Source organism: Magnolia sinica, chromosome 19 (assembly GCF_029962835.1).
Source record: "Magnolia sinica isolate HGM2019 chromosome 19, MsV1, whole genome shotgun sequence".
In the NCBI taxonomy this organism is placed as follows: domain Eukaryota; kingdom Viridiplantae; phylum Streptophyta; class Magnoliopsida; order Magnoliales; family Magnoliaceae; genus Magnolia; species Magnolia sinica.
In genome coordinates, this window is record NC_080591.1 from 59,036,593 (window position 1) to 59,055,104 (window position 18,512).

The 18,512-nt window shown below is 42.3% G+C and overlaps 1 non-coding gene across 1 annotated transcript; it reads left to right on the forward strand.

The window, feature by feature from the left end:
• The first annotated feature begins 257 nt into the window (after positions 1 to 257).
• LOC131235746 (small nucleolar RNA R71) lies at positions 258 to 364 on the forward strand. The gene has a single exon (XR_009166268.1). It is a non-coding gene; the product is annotated as a small nucleolar RNA R71 (small nucleolar RNA).
• Positions 365 to 18,512: the final 18,148 nt, after the last annotated feature.

The window sequence follows — 18,512 nt, forward strand, 5'->3', positions numbered from 1 at the left end:
GTCAGGTTATCAAGCTTGGCGCTCAGCTCTGGCATGACTCCTATCTCATATATACCACCTCTCTTTTGTAGTTGGGGACTTCTGTCACCTCTATTTGAATAATCCCATTGCTGGGAATTTTCGCACAAGGTTTCAAAGAAGTTCCACGCTCGACATCACTTTTGGTCATGAATGACCCTCCACTGGTGGCATCAACCATGCGACGGTTCTGTGGTGTCAGACCGTCATAGAAGTATTGAACTTGTTGCCACTTCTCAAAACCATGGTGAGGACATTTAAGAAGCAAGTCCTTCCATCTTTCCCAACATTCATGAAAGTGCTCGCCCTCTTTTTGTGTGAAGTTAGTAATTTCTCTACGGAGGGCATTGGTTTTGTGAACGGGGAAGAACTTGTTTAAGAACTTCTTAGACAGTTGGTCCCATGTAGTGATAGATCCAACTTCTAGAGAATTCAACCATGCTTTCGCCTTATCCTTCAAAGAAAAAGGAAACAGCGTAGGCGGATCGAATCGTCTGAGAAGTTTTGGAACTTAAAGGTGGAGCAAATGTTTAAGAATTCTTTCACATGATGATATGGGTCCTCCTTGTCCAATCCATAAAAGGATGGCAACAATTGTATGACTCTAGGTTTAAGTTCAAAGTGTGCTGCCGTAGTGGTTGGCAACACTATGCATGAAGGCGCATTAAATTGGACAGGAGCTGAATAATCTTTGAGAGCTTTAACTTCAGTCTCATTCGCCATTTCAACAGGATTATTTCTCAATCTTTCACGAATTGTTCTTTCAATCTCAGGATCAAACGGTGCTAGTTCTATATTCAGAGATCTACGTCCTAGCATAAACTATGTTATTGCAATGTGAGAAAGAAAACTAAACTAAGAAGCAACCTAAGAGAAATAAAACTAGACCTAGAAACTATGAGATTCTAAAACAAGTTAAAACTATGTAAATAAGAATGGGAAGAAAGAACCCGGAAAAGGAGATGATTGATGTCTGAAGAATAGGGAGCTCCTCCTTCACTTCCAATTTGGAGATCTATGTTAGAATCTAACTTAGAAATTTATGTCAGAATCCTACAAAACAGGAAATAGGTTAGTTTTTAAAATCAAGAAAAGAAGTCTAAGTTAGAAAAAATCCTAAGCTATGAATTATGATAAGAGAGAATCCAAAATTCAATTTGGAACGAAACAGTCCCCGGCAACGGCGCCAAAAACTTGATGTTTTGTTTAAACCAACACGATTTAAATGATATTTAAACTCGCAAGTATACGAATCAGATGCAGATACGGTACGTATTACGAGATCGTTCCCACGAGGACTGGTCGTCACAATTCAAATCTATGACTCTCCTTAACTAATCCAACAGATAATGGAATGAACTACTAAGCACAATTTTAGGGAAACAAAACAATTAAGAACAGGGAAGAAAATTCAATCAGAAAGAGAGCACTAGGACTTTCGAATCCACCCCTAATTATCCTAACCCTTGTTTTGTCTGTTGATTCACCTTGATCTAGATTGATACCACTTAAATAGAGAAAGCACAATCTGTGTCCTTAATCGGGCATACAGACTGTCTAATTCCTTTAAGCAATGCCATGAATGACATATCCCATATCCTTGGTCGGGCATAAGGGATGTACAATTCATTAAAGCATCCTGTTTCTTCCTCTATAGGAAACCTGTTCTTGATCAGACACAAGCACCTATAATAAGCATCCAAACAACATCCATATATATACTTTGGTCAAGTTCATAGATGGAGAAGTATAGAATTTAAACCCATAAAGCCCACTTAAAGAAAGAAACAAATTAATTGAAATTCAAAGTAAATCAACCAATACAAGAGCTAATCAAATTAGGGGCTTCATCTCAGCCCTAGCTGAGAGATTAGTGACCCATAAAATCCATAAAAATATTAAATAAAATTCATAAAAAAAAAAAATGTCAAACCAAACAATCTCTCTCTCTCTCTCTTCTTTCTTCTCTTTCTTCTCTTTCTTCTCCAGATCTGAAATCCTGGTTCTGAATGCCTTTCCCATGTCCAAAACTCCCCTTTTATAGCCGCTGGCTGGGGTCGGTGGCAGAGTCGTAGAAGGACTCGGAGTACAAATTTTCGCAGCCGTGATCGGTGGGCCCCACAGAGGTATTTTCTGGAAAATCCACCCCGTCCATTGGATTCAGAACGAAATTTCAGTCAAGAATGGGTGGTTTTGAAGGTCCATTAGCGCGGCCCACAGAAGAAATCTCAAAAAAACTCGATTTTGAACGTCCCGGGGCAGTCTACTTTTGGCCTCTGTACCGCACACGTGTGTACGCATGGGCGAGGAATATCAACATGGTTTTGAAGCTCTCGAAGCCCTCTACACGATGGACGGATCAGATCTTCCGGAAGGTTGACGAGTGGGGCCCACTAATTTCTGCAAAAACTGGCAGCGTCTGTGCGTTTCGCGGACGCCAAACCGACGCTGCGATGATGGTTGGGTCCATTATTGGACTTTTCACAGGAATCCACGCCGTCCATTGGTTTCAGCTCGAAAAATCAGTAGGAATTGACTGGTTTTGGGGTGGATTCGGTGCAGCCCACGTGGCTTTCTGTCTTGCCGTCCATCCTGCGTTTGTACGGTTAAAAACCGATCTATGCTATCATTTGAAGTTTTTGCCACCTAGGCAATGCTAATGGTCTTCATGTAAACCTGATGAACGGCCCGGATCATGCATTTGGGTAATGTGTGGGGCCCACAACTGAGGACAGCCGTCGGCAGCGTTAACGCTGGAAACGGCTGTGCCGTTTTCGACGAAGACGCCTCGGGTCAGCGCTTGCGCTGACCCTTCAACCGTCCGGTGTAGCGCCAGCGCACGTGCACTTTATGCACGTGCTCACGCATGTGGGGCCCAATGTAATGTTTGTGGGAAATCTGCACCGTCCATCCTTTCCTTCATATAATTCCAACCGCCAAAACCAAGTTTGAGGCAGTTCCAAATATCAGGTGGGCCCCAAAGTGAAGATTAATGGGCTGATCTGTCCGTTGGACCACTTCCCGAGATCCTCAATGGCTGAAATTTAATATGTACGGTTAATTTATGGCCCCCATCACATGTATGAAGTTTCGAGTTGATCGGATGATGGAAACCATGTGATCTTGCATTATGGACGTCCTTCGGGCCCCTTTGGCTTGCTTTCCTCAAATCCCAGGCGTGTAAAATCTTCACTATTGGTTTTCTGGAATCTATCCCGTGCTCTGGTAATTTTGGAGTGCTAAATCCATATTTTTAACATCATCTTTCAATACACACTCCTGATTTCATCCTGTAATAAAAACACGAGTAAAATCTGGCATTAAACATTATCATGTATGTAAAATCAGGAAATTACTGGGTCTGATATGCAATATTCGATACTCATCACAACCCCCAACCAGCATTTCACTATCCAATGGTTTTAAATTAGGTTAACCATGAACCTTTACAACCTACACAAGGTTAAACCAGAACACCTACACAAGGATCTTAGATGCCTACACAAGACAATGCATCCTACCTAAGGACACAACACAAGGAGCCTACACAAGGTTAACCGTCCTACACAAGGACACAAACGTATTCTCCCGTTGGAGACCTACAACTAGGACTTGGAGAGTTTGAAACTCAAACTCTGAATCCCAATTCTACACAAGGAAAGGGCTTCAGACACTTTAGACTCTAAGTACTTACAAAGTAAGTTGGTGAGTCCCGTTCTCGCACAGTGAAGATCTTCAATGATCACAAAGAATCTTCTGCTCCCTTGAACAGTAACCTGCTGATGATGCTTTCGTGAGGTCTCTGAGGTTATGAGGTTTTGGGTTTTTTATCTTCTCTATTTAAATGATGGAGTTTAAATCAATAGAGAAAGTTCCCATGAGCTATGCATTCAGAAATTCCAAAGATAGTATGATTAGTTGGAAACTTCATGAATGTTAGAGTTCATAATTCAATCCAAGCATGAATGATATGAGTTGATGATCAAGCAAGGGATTGAATGATGAACTCTAATGGGAAGGAGAAAATGAGTATGAGGGTAGATAGATCTTGGAATAACAGGCCGAAACTCTCTTGGATTCTAGCTCATTTTAACCAGAATAACACTTATGTCTTTATAGAGGCAAGATCCCAATGGTAAAAAACTGAGCAGAATTTTGAACTTGTTGATGCCATCGAAGGGTGTTCGATGTTATTGAAATTTGAAATTTGATATTATTAAACCATCTTTGATTGCATCAACTTCCTACACAAGATTTTTATTTGGGTGTATGAAAAATTCCGACTATCTTTCATCCAGCATCCTTCGATGATATCAACATGCACTTCGATTTATCAAGGGACTCTCGATCCATCGAGATCCTCTTTAATAAAATACTTGAGATTTCTGGACAGTTTTGTCTTATGTTCGATATATTCGAGAAGCTCCTTCGATTCATCAAAGGTTTGAATTTCGATGATATCGAATAATCTTTAATATACTCGAAGAAAATAGTTTTTCTTTAAAAAGCTTGCTAGACAAAATTATGTAAGTTCTGATTCGATCGAATAGACTTCAATACTATAGATAACTTAATCTCAATAACATCGAGGAGGCTTCGATGTCATCGAGGAGCATTTAGAGTATTTTCTATTTCTTGGAAGATTTTCAAGGTCTAAGTAATCGAGGGTTGTTCGATGTCATCGAAGTGTGAGCTTCGATGATATCGAATGGTACTCGATGCAATCGATAATTTCTACATTTCATTCAATTTATTGCTGGAGAGAATGAGTGAATCTTTGATAATATCAAATGATGTTCGATGGATCAAAGATTCCTTCGATTGTAGCTCGATGCACTCGACCAGGACTTGTGATTTTTCAGGTTTTGTTTTTTTCTTCCCTTTATACTCTTGGTGCTATATATACCAACTCTACCAGAAGATGTTTTAATTCATTTTAAGGGTAGGTTGGGATAATGTGGGGTCATATACCTGCTAGGGTTTATTTGTAGGATGATAAGGTTATGGCTGATAGGTTTAGTCTTGAACATAGCCTTCATCTTTTGTTGAGGCTTGGTCTTGATGTCATCTTCTAAGAGTTCACTTGAACTGATCGACTCAACGCTCATGTACATTGACAAACAAGGGCACTTTCACAGTCTAATTTGGACAATAATAGTGATTAATAGTTTAATTTGACCAATTTAAAGATGATTATATTGAAAAAAGAAGAAAAATAACCATCCAGTTTGACCGATGCCAAAGATAACTGATTTGATTGTGCTAAAATTGGAGATGAATGGTCTGATTAGTCCAATATTGAAAATCAATGGTTTGATTGAACCTAACATAAAGTCAAATTATCTAATTTTAAAGATACTAATATATGGCTCGATTTGACAAACATCAAAGATGAACAATATAATTAACGAAAATTGAAGATGCACGATCAGTTGGACCATTATTCAAGATGAATGTCTGATTTGGTAGAAATTAGAGGTGAATCGTCTGACTAAGCCAATGTTGAAAAATCGACCCAATTGGACCAATGACGAAGCCAAAGCGTCTAATTGGATTGAAACTTGTTATATGGAAAATACACTGATTTACAGTCAACAGGTCAAGTCAAGCACTCTAACAGTAACAGGTGCGACTAGGTGGTCCAACACTCACCTCTTGACCGACCGGGGAGAAAGCTCCATCTCAGCTTTAGGTAGAGCTCGACCTCAGTGGATAGGTAGGCTGCACCCGACTGAGGAGCTCAACTCTTCAACATCAAGTCGAGTATGACCCCAACATTAGGTCGAGCCCGACCATGATCGTTCGTGTGTCAGCCCGTGATTCGCGTCGAAGATCACAACAAACATCTCCAACATGGTTCTCCTCATTGAAGATCCATAAGGATCTCCACTACCCATATGAACTCAAAATCCTACTAGGATTCTGTCCCCGCCAATACAGGAGCGATCACCCTCTACGCCACCATCACTTCCCACCTATAAATAAGAAGATCTTTAGAGGGGAGAGGTAAGCACAATCTCTAGCCTTAACCCTTCTACACCCAATTAGACCCAGATCCCTGACTTTGGCATCGTAGGGTCCCCGGCACTAGCCAGGGTCTTCTTTGTTCATTCTTTGTGCAAGTTCACAAGCCAGGGACGGCTACCCGAATTTTTGCATCAACAGTTTGACACCGTCTATGGGAAGCACGCAGACTTTAATTCAAAGTAGCTCGCTATACCATGCTCGGAGATATCCTGTATAAAAAGGGCTCTCCCTTCCTTAACTCAGATGCCTAGGACCTGACAAAGCTGAGTACGTCCTGAAAGAAACTCACAAAGGAATCTGTGACAACCATTCAGGCGGTCGAGCCCTCGCCCATAAAATCCTTCGGCAAGGGTATTTCTAGTCAAAGATCTAGGCTAATGCATGACAATATACCCGAAAATACGATAAGTGTCAATGATTCGCAACGATACCCCATCAGCTACTCGAGCTCCTGACTCTCATGACCGGACCATGGTCGTTCGCTTAATGGGGGATCGACATCATCGGCCCCCTGCCAACTGGCAAAGGGTAGACCATCGCAGTCGTTGCTATTGATTACTTCACCAAATGGGCAGAGGCTGAGCCCCTAGCCACGATCACCAAGTAAAATATCACAGACTTCATTTAGAAGAATATAACATACCGGTATAGAGTTCCTCACAAGTTCATCTCCGATAACAGGAAATAATTTGACAACAACCGATTCTGAGGCATGTTCAAAAACGTTTGAATTCGGAACATTTATTCATCACTTTGGCATCCCCAAGCAAATGGACTGGTCGAGGCAATCAATAAGATTATCAAGAGCCACCTCTGAACTAATCTCGAAAAAGCTAAAGGAGTTTGGGCAGAAGAACTCATCCACACCCTCTAATCGTACAGGACTACTGCCTGAATAAGCATAGTAGAAACTCCTTTCTCCCTCGCCTTCGGCACCAAGGTGGTCATCCCAGTGGAGATCAGCCTCCCATCTGTGCGAACGCAGTCCTATGATGAGGATCAGGATGTCGAACTGATGATGCTCGACCTGGATCTACTCAAGGAGAAAAGAGAACAAGCCCGACTAAAAGCCGTAGCTCGGCAATGATAGGTGATAAGTTTCTATAATTCCATAGTGAAAGTTAGGAGATTCCGAACCGAAGACTTGGTCCTCTGCAGACATTCCAGAATACTTAGGAGCTCAGCTCCGGAACTCTAGGTCCAAACTGGGAAGGCCCCTACATGGTGACTAGCACAAGTCGACCAGGAACGTATCAACTCGTGAACATGGAAGGATGTCCTCTACCTCACCCATGGCATGTCAAGAACCTAGAGATCTATCATGCCTAAGTCTATCGAGTACAATCTTAAATCCCACTTTACTGCAACATTATCTGCGATCGACATACTTTTTTAAAGAGTTATAATAATAATCCTAGTTCAAGGGAGTTCATTTTTTCTACATTTTCGAATCTTGATTCTTGACCTACAAAATCTACTAAGGGCTCCCCTTGCAAGGGAGCAAAACGCCCTTACTAAAGCAACTCAAAGCTAGAGCCTCTGACCAAGATGACTAACGCAAGAAATCTTGAAACAAAGAAGTCTACAACTAAAATGCCCAACCCTTAGAATAGAGGTCGGACCACCAATCAAACAACACATTACCACAGATAGACCTCGGTCAATCGAGCCAAGGTCTCCGATAGCTTAAAAAACACCTCCGCAAGAGTAGCCTCTTCTTCTCCGCCTCCAACGCAGCTTCCTTCAAGGCATTCTCCACAAGGACTACATCAAGCCGAGCCTCCGCCATGCGCAAGGCCTCCTGGAGATTTGCCGATCGGGCCACGAAAACATCCCGAGCCTTGACAGCTGCATCTCGAGCCTCGGCTATGGCCTGGAGCTCGGAAGTCACCTTTAGAAAGTCAGCCTCGAGCTTCTCATAACAAAGGCTGACCTCCTTAAAGACGAGTCAGGCCAACAAGAGAGCAGGAGTCACCTAGAGCAGAAAGAAATGTCAGAGCACCAGAAATAAAAGCATAAAATACCGATCTCAAAGAGACTTAAGTACCCTCTGAAGGTATATTGCTAAATCACGCAGCACATCCATTGGTTGCTGCTCGACCAGTGCAGCAACCTACTCCTTCACATGGCAAGAGGTCCACACAGCTAACTTTGCCAAGTAGCCCAACTCGGAGGTTGAGTCACTGACCTCCACCCCGTGAGTGGAACTCCCTACAGCAGGAGCCGAACGAGCTCCCTCCACCTCGAGAGCAACAGGACCAGCCTCCTCGGGTTCCCGATTATGAAACTCCTCAGGCACTCGCACCCCCTCACGAGTTGTGGTGATGGTGGAGGTGGAGGCCTCCTCCCTGGGAGGATCAACTGGCCGTGGAATCCCAAGTGGAGGCTGAACAACTGGCGAAGCCTGCCCCACAGTTCAACATGGAGTTCCCTCCTTCATCCACTACCTAAGTTAGTCCACCTCAACCTTGGAAGGTAGCTTCTGCCAATTTGAAGGGCGATGAAGGCCTGACATACTTGTAGGTGTGGACACATCAGTAAGGAGTTGAAGCTCAGCAAAACTTTAAAGAACATTAATACCTGCTAGCTCAGGGGCGACTTGAGAAATCCCGGCTTGGAAAAGGGTTTAAAGAGTAATCAGAGCTTTCCAATTCCATCGGGCGGGATCTAACAACCACGCATGAGCTATGCGCTGAAGCTGAACAAAAGAGAGCTCAGGCTACACGTACGAAGAAGCCACTGCAAAAGAACAAAAATGAAAGATTGATGTGAGTCTAGAACTACTTTGAACCAGAATACAACTCGATAAGACCCAACCTGGAGTTGAGAACTATTGAGGGTCAAATATTACATATTAGACCCCAGTTATTACCTGATTTTACGAACATGATACTGTTTAATGGCCTATTTTAATCGTGTTTGTGTTACAAGGTGAATTTAGGAGCTTAGATAGAAAAAGGATACTAAAAGCATGGATTTAACATTCCGAAGTCACCATGGAAAGGGACGGACCCCAGGGGACCAAGATCGAAGAATTTACACACTAAAGATCTAAGAAAATCAAGTATTGGGTTTAAACGGGCCTGAAAGTCAGGTAGAATGCAAGATCATAGGGTTCCCACCATCCATTTGGCTCGAAACTTTATATCTGGTCTGAGGACCATAAATTAACCATACATATCAAATTTCAACCATTGAATTCTTATGGAAGTGTCCCAATGGACAGATCAGCCCATAAACCATCGATCTGGGGCCTACCTGATATCTGGATATGCTTCAATTTTGGTCTCAACCCCTCAAATGAGATGGAGAAATGAATGAACAGAGTAGATCTCTCATAAACATCACTATGGACCCCATGCACATGGTGTACATGCACAATGTATACGTACCTGAGGTGCACTTAATTAGGAGACTCAGTCAGCATACGCTGACCTGACTCCCACCAAAAATGGCAGCTTCCATTTTCTCCTGTGCAAGACGTGCAGATGCATGACCTCCGTACGAGTTGTTGTGGGCCACCATCTTGGACCACATGGCTAATCCAAGCCGTCCATCATGTAGAGGGACGGAAAAAGGTTAAATCCATGTTGACCATGTGTAACCATGCACACGCACGTGTCCGCTACAGAGGTCATAAGAAATTCGTTCTGCAGCGTTCAAAGTAGTTGCAACGTGATTACTACCTTGAGTCATGTCAACAACGATTCAAAACCACTCTTCCTGCACTGAAATCTCGCCACGAGTCTAATGGACGGAGTGGATTTCACTTTTGATGAAGATCAGGGGCCCACCAAATAACTCAGCGAATCCACATGCGTAAGCCTGCGCGTCTGGACATCCGGCCTCTGTGGGTCACTGTATGTTCACACCCCAAGTATAGGGTTGCGATGTAGTAATAATCTCGGTAAGACCGAGGTCGAATCCATAGGGACTGAACCTTATATGTAATCTGAAAGTAACCAGAACTAGAACTAGAAGAAGATGATATCTAAATCAAGTGAATATGAGGGAATAATGTTGAAATATTACTCTAAAACTTGTAAATTCAAAGGTAAGAAACTAGGGATTCAGAGGATCCACTTGTAGAGATCAGAGAGATCTACGCTTGATTCATAAACTCAATTAGACTTTGAGTCCCATCTTCATCCAGTTGGAAGATATATCACTAAAACTCAATCAAACTTCCTTTGATCTAGTTTTCAAAGAGATGAAAGGTATGAGAATAAGAGTTGATTCCATCACAAAACCATGCCCATGAGACAAAGTAAACAACAGAATTAAACCAATCCACAACCAAACTGAAAGATATATGAGTGTTAGGAAGGATTCCATCATCCAACCATGTCCAAGGGGCAATGGTGAACAACAGGTCTTCTTAAATTCACAATCAAAATAATGAAAATGAAATACTCAAAGCCATCATAGATCTATTGTAACTTCAGTCACAACAAACCATTAAAAACTGAAAGCATTCCTAATAATCAAACTATAATCAAAATCAGTTCATAATATGAATCAAGCTCGTAGAACACTACCCATCAGACCACAAGCTTCACCTCTTAGCCCTAGCTAAGAGGTTTAGCCTAACATGACTAGGCTAGCACTCTAAAAAATCATAAGAAAAATAGCAAAACAAGCAAAAATTCTTAAACTCTCTCTCTCTCTCTCTCTCTCTCTCTCTCTCTCTCTCTCTTTCTTCTCAGACGTCCAAAGATTGGATGCTCTCTCCACATCTCTCTCCCTCCTTTATAGGAAATTCTAGTCGGTGGCTGCGTGTAGAGCTAGAGTCAGTGTGTGGAGAGGTGGACAGTTGTTTACGCACAACGGTCGGCGGTGAAGACTTACACAGTCACAATGTCGTGTGCATAGTGAAATATGTTTTAGAAAAAACAGAGATTGGACACGGGATCCACTCCAGTCAGACTCCCTAGGCGTGGTTGGCCCCACCTTGGGACAGTTTTGGATGGCCAGGATCATCGGAGGTGGACAGCTATTTACGCACAGCAGTCGGCGGTGAAGACTTACGCAGTCACAATGCCGTGTGCATAGCAAAACATGTTTTAGCAAAAACAAAGATCGGACACAGGATCCACTCCAGTCAGACTCCCTAGGCATGGTCGGCCCCACCTTAGGACGGTTTTGGATGACCAGGATCGTCCGACCGATCCTGGCCACGAATGTAAAATGGCTCGGATCGGCCGGGTCTTGGACGCAGTGTAAATAGGCCCTGCGAAAGGAGTCTTGCGTTGTGTGGTTAGTGGGGCCCATGATCGTCGTCGATTGAGAAATTCACACCGTCCATCAACTTTATGGTGGAATTTCGGTCTAAGATGGACAATTTGGATTGTCGTTGATGCGACCCATCTACGCTGGCTGTAAGTCGTACCACCGCAGCCCATCTGTTTGTGACCGTTGTAGTAGGCATGTGCGTGTGCACGGTTGCACATGGTCAACTTGGTTTTGACCCGCTCGAGCTCATATTCATGATGGACGGATTGGATTGTCCATGTGGGCCATGATGGTGGCCCACCGACCTTCAAACGACGCCCTTGTTTCACGCAGAAGAAACAAAAGTTTTCATTTTTTTGGTAAATTGCCCGACTCGCCTCGAAGTTTTGGTCAATTACCTCGATCACCATGACACTCCATATATTCCCTAAAGGGCCTTCTGACAGCTTTTGGAGATTGTTTCGGACGAAATGCCCCTTACCTTCGTTCAGTAGTTGCACGGTTTTCTAGGGACTAAGAAGTTACGTAGTATTTAATGCTAGTAAAATAATGTATACAGAACCCTTTTTGCATGTGGGCAAGGACTAAACTCGGGGGGCCCGTATTGATGTATGTGTATAATCCATGTCGTCCATCCTTTTTACCGTGTCATTTTAGGGCTAGGGCCCAAATATCAGCCTGATCCAGAGCTCGCGTGGGTCACATAATAGAAAATACTAGTGACAATAGAACCCACTGTTGAAACTTTCCAAGCTCACCGTGATGTTTGTTAGAAGTGGACATTGCCTAAGTCAGGACTTTTTGGGCCCACGCCGAGCTGGCCGATAGGGTGGACGGAACGGATCTCCCCATTGTTGGCCTCAGGCTATTGTACCAATGGCTATCCTTTCATTTGGCAGTAAAGGAAGTGAACATGTAACAACTGTGACCTATATAACATAGGAACCACGACCCATATAACATTATAACTACGACCCATGACAAATATGACCCGTATAACATGAGAACTACAACCCTTACTACATTACAATCACGACCGTTGCCACATTACAACTACGACCTAGGTATGAGTCGTGGTTGCCATGTTATATGGGTCATGGTTTTCATGAGGAAAGGGCTGTGGTTGTCATGAGGTAAGGGTGTGGTTGTCATGCTATGCGGGTTGTAGTCTTCATTTTATAAGCCTTGGCAAGGACCAACTAGTGGGGCCTACATTGATATATGTGAATAATCTATGCCGCCCATCCTTTTTGTCGTGTCAACCACAACCATTACCTCATGATAATCATGACCGTTACCTCATGACAACCGCGACACATTTAACACGACAACCACGACTCATATATAATGACAACCATGACCCATGGAAACGACGACCCATTACAACCACAACCCATATTACATGACAACCATGACCTATGGGATTTCTCATTGATGACTAGGGGCGGACCATTTTTGTAATTGAGCTACAGAGTTAAATAATGGTTCTCTTCAATGGCACCCAATGACGACCCATTACAACCACAACCTATATAATATGACAACCATGACCCATATAACATGACAGGTACTACCTTTATGTTATGACAACTACGACCCATATAGCCTGCATTTCCTGCTCCTGCAGTCTATCAATAGTCATATCATATTTGAAAAATGCCAAACTAGCTTTGGTACGGAAGGGCACATTACTTTTCTAACTTTGATGGACGGTAAGGATCTTATGTGCATGTAAGGGTCGTGGTTGTCATGCAATCTGAGAGCAGGAAATGAGAACCACGACCTGTATAATATGACAACCATGATGGTCGTGGTTGTAATGTGGTAAGGGTCATGGTTTCCATGAGGTAAGGGTCGTGGATAAAAATCTAAGGTGGAACACACCACAGGATATCTTTTGCTCTCATATTATATGGGTCGTGGTTCTCATGTTATATGGGTCATGGTTCTCATGTTAAATGGATCGTGGTTTCATGTGATATAGATTGTGGTTCTTGTTTCTGGCTCCCAAATTGCATGACAACCACGACCCATACCTCATGACAACCACGATCCATATAACATGAGAACCACGACCCATACAACATAACAACTACGACCCACCACCATGTATGTGTTTCATCCATGCTGCCCATCCTTCTTGCTATGTCATTTAAGGGCTAGGGCCCAAATATCAACTCGATCCAGTGCTCGTGTGGCTCACATAATAAAAAATAATGGTGATTGTTGAAAGTTTCTAGGCCACTGTGATGTTTGTTAGAAGTGGACATTGCCCAAGTTAGGACTTTTTGGTCCCACGTTGAGCTGGCTGACAAGGTGGATGGATCAGATCACCCCATTGTGGGCCTTAAGCTATAGTACTAATGGTTTGGTAGAAAAGCAAGTGAACACATTGCAAACTGCGAACCATGCAACATGACAACTACGACCCATATAACGTGGTTGTTGCCAACGGGGATCCCCCATTCCGAAAGGTGACGGGGTCGGCCGTTAGGTCCAAAGTTGTATGCCACTACTGTGGTGCCGATAGATTGACTACTTCAGCGTCATTATCGGACATTGCAAGCTGAGCATCTATTTCTCATATATCGCTCCACACCGAGAAGAGGGATGGGTACCTCCAGCAACAATGACGAATAGAACCATAGGCTCCTATGCTGGGAGCATTTCGGGGTATCAGGGTATTGGCGAACCACTAGATGGTCCTTGTCAAGGCCTATAAAATGCAGATTTCGACTCGTATAGCATGACAACCACAAACCTTACCTCATGACAACCACGACCCTTACCTCATGGTAACCACGACCCATAGCCGGGTCATGGTTGTAATGCGATAAGGGTCATGGTTATAATGTGGTAAGGGTCGTGGTTCTCATGTTATATGAGTCGTGGTTCTCATGGGTCGTAGTTGTCATGAGTTGTAGTTATCATGTTATATGGGTCATGGTTCTCATGTTATATGGGTCACAGTTGTTACATATTCACATCCTTTACTACCAAATGAAAGGATAGCCATTGATACAATAGCCTAAGGCCCATAATGGGGTGATCCATTCCGTCCACCTTGTCGGCCTGCTCGGTGTGGGCTCAAAAAAGTCCTGACTTGGGCAGTGTCCTCTTCTAACAAACATCATAGTGAGTGAGCCTGGAAAGTTTCAACAGTGGGTTCCATTGTCCCCATTGTTTTCTATTATGTGACCCACATGAGCTCTTGATCAGGTTGATATTTGGGCCTAAGCCGTTAAAATGACACGGCAAAAAGGATGGGTGGCATGGATTATACACATACATCAATGTGGGCCCCACAAGCTTGGTCCTTGCCTACACGCAAAAAAGGGTTCCATACACATTACTTTCTTGGCATTAAATACGACGTAATTTCTTCTTCCCTGGAAAACCGTACAACTACTGGAACAAGGATAAGGGCATTTTGGTCCAAGTAATTTTCAAAAGCATGTCAAAAGGTGCTTTAGGGAATATATGGAGTGTCGTAGTGTTCGAGGTAATTTGCCCAAACTTCAAGGCGAGTACGGTCAATTTCCTTTTTTTTAAAGCAATTGCGGGTCAAAGTCGGTTTGACCTGACTTTGTGTCCAGTGCACTTTTAGTGCACGTGTGCTATGCACACTCATTACATGTAAGTGGGTCCCACCATGATGTTTCGAGAAATCTTATCCATCCATTCTTCCAGCTAATTTAAGGGATCGAGCCCAAGTTTGAAACATATCCAAAGATCAAGCAGGCCCAAAATCGACGGTTTATGGGCTAATCTATCCATTGGGCCACTTCCACAGGGATCCAATGGCTAAAATTCGACGTGTGTAGTTAATTTATGGTCCTCAGGCCAGATATCAAGTTTCGAACTGAACGGATGGTGGGAACCCTGTGATCTTCCATTCTGGATGAATTTCAGGCCTCTTTAGCGTGAACTATTGGATTTTCTCGAATCTCGGGCGTGTAAATTCTTCGATCTTGGCCCCTGGAGTTCGTCCCTTGCCTTGGTGATTAATGAGCGTTAAATCCATGCTTTTAGTACCCTTTTCAGTTCAGGCTCCTAAATACACCTTGTATCACAAACACGATTAAAATAGGACGTTAAACGGTATCATGCTACTAAAATCAAGTAATAACTGGGGTTTAATATACAATATTTGACCCTCATCACAACTCTCAACCAGCATTTTGCTAGTCCCAAGCAAAGTATGCAAAAAATAAGTTGAGAATTACAGGACAATTTCTATAAACTCGAGTGATTTTTTGAAAAACAATCCAGATACTAGAATTCTAAGATTCATGAATGTTGGGCATTACTTTCTTCTAGATTCGAGTACATGGTAGACTTTATAATCAAGTTCAAAGTATTAATCCATCAATTAGAAAAAATTCTAAATATTAAGATCCATGGGTGTATAATGTAATCTTGGCTTATCAACATTAAGATTCAATTCGTTATTTCACGATATCATTGGTAACGAACAAGAGCATTCAGGACACCCAAAACCTAAAGTAAAACGTGCCTCACAGATCATCCTTTTCCTTTCTTCCAGCTTTTGATTTTTCCAATAAAAGTAACGATAAGGAAGGGAATCAAATCCTCACCTATAGGGAGCAAACCTATGGTGAAGACCATTCACCCAATCCTTTCAATTCTTCTTTATAAGCATGATGATAAAATTTCTCAGGCTTGTTCCTTCATGCTTAGTGATTACTAAGTTAATCCTTCAATATCGAACTGAAACCTTAATGTGTAAGTGAGATGTGACATGTGAAATCATGATTCAATCAATGTTTACAACTTCCATGGATTGATAATTCAAACTCAACTGTGGAATCTATTGGATAGCTAAATCTAGGAGACGTAAATCCCTAACACTCCGTATCTTATAATTCTAAATCAACGATGACTGTCAAAATCACTTTGAATTCACAAGAATTTCCAGAAGAATGTTAAAAAATTTCACAATTTTTGCTCAAGACTTCCTCAAGACCAAGAAAACACTGATTAGGTGACCTAATCGCCCACTCCCAATCTAAAATCTACATTGTCCTTAATGTAAAAGAAATAAGAATGCAATGCACATGGGACAACAAAAGTAAAAGAGGAGTGATGGACAGATAGTACCTGGATGAAAGAATCAAGAGGCTTTCCAAAGATATCAGCGTGAGAGCGGGTTAGCATAAAGTGAGATCAACGAAAGCAAACTATCTTAAAACAATGTAAAAAGCAAACTACCCTAGTCCTATGAAAGCAGTAAACCTACCTATACCTCCATCATACTAGGAGATCAATCCTAGTAAACAGGATCAGTCATAGGCATGGACTTGTCCTCTGCATCAAATTTCTTGACAAATGGCTTTAGTCGATGTCCATTCACTTTAAACTCATTGCCATTATCTGGATTTCGAATCTTAACAGCCCCATGAGGATAAACATTGATAACGGTAAAAGGGTAGGTCCAACGAAATCGAAGCTTACCTGGAAAGAGATGTAATCAAGAATTATGTAAAAGGACTTTCTGACCAGGCGTGAATGATTTCTGCAGAATATGTTGGTTATGAAATGCCTTTATCTTATCCTTGTAGATTCTCGAGTTCTTGTACGCGTTATTCCGGATTTCTTCGAGTTCATTCAACTGAAGTTTGCGTAGCGAGTCGGCATTGTCCAAATTGAAATTCAGATTTTTGATCGCCCAGTAGGCTCTATGTTCCAACTCCACAGGCAAGTGACAAGCCTTCCCATAGACCAGTCTAAAGGGAGACATTCCAATAGGGGTTTTAAAAGCAGTACGGTAAGCCCATAAGGCATCAGTCAATCGGATTGATCAATCCTTATGGTTAGGGTTAACTGTTTTCTCCAAAATATATTTGATCTCCCTATTGAAAATCTTAGCTTGCCCACTTGTCTGTGGGTAGTATGGGGTGCTCACCTTATGAGAGATATCATATTTCTTCATTAAACTCTCAAATGGTCTATTACAAAAGTGTGAGCCCCCATCACTAATGATGGCTCAAGGCGTTCCGAATTGGGAAAGGATGTTCTCTTTGAGGACTTTAATGACCGTGCGATGGTCATTATTCCGACATGGAATCGCTTCAAACCATTTAGTGACATAGTCGACGACGAGCAAAATATATAGATTCCCAAAAGATTGTGGGAATGGTCCCATGAAATCGATGCCCCAGTAATCAAATGCCTCTATGATAAGAATAGGGTTCAAAGGTATTATATTTTGACGGGACAATGCTCCCAACTTTTGACAATGCTCATAAGCCTTGTAAAACTCATGAGTATCCCTGAATATAGTGGGCTAGTAAAAGCCACACTGCAGAATCTTTGTCATGGTCTTTTTAGTAGAAAAGTGACTACCACAGGCCTGTGAGTGACAGAAGGAGATGACACTCTGATGCTCCTCGTCTATCACACATCTCCTTAAGATTTGGTCTGGGCAATATTTAAACAAATATGGATCGTCCCAGAAAAAATTACACACCTTGGTGAAAATTTTCTTCTTATCTTGCACAGTCTAATGTGTCGTTATGAAACTTGTGACAAGATAATTAGCAATATCAGCGAACCAAGGTGAATGGGAGGCTTTGAACAAATGTTCATTAGGGAACATGTCATTAATATGTGTCATCTCAAGGGAATCAGAGAGATCAAGGTGAGAAAGATGGTCAACCACTATGTTCTCTACTCCCTTTTTTATCTTTTATTTCTAGGTCAAATCCCTGGAGTAGGAGGATCCATCTCATCAGGTGGGGCTTAGCATCATTCTTAGATAGAAGATACTTAAGCGCTGCGTGATCTATATAAATAATGATCTTAGATCCAATCAAGTAGGACCTAAATTTGTCCAAAGCAAACACTATGACCAAGAGTTCATTTTCTGTAGTCAAGTAGTTCACTTGGGCAGAATTTAGAGTCTTACTTGCATAATGAATAACATAAGGTTTCTTATCTTTTCTCTGGCCTAGAACCGCCCTAAAAGCATAATTAGATGCGTCGCACATAAGTTCAAAAGGAATGCTTCAGTCAGGTGGCTGTATGATAGGTGGACTGGTCAACATGCCTTTAAGCTTAGTGAAAGCTTCCCGACATGGATCAGTTCACTCGTATGGTGCATCCTTTTGAAGTAGATTACATAGAGGACAAGAGATGAGGCTAAAGTCCTTTATGAATCTTCTATAAAACCCGGCGTGTCCTAAGAAGGATCGCACATCCCATATGTTCTTGGG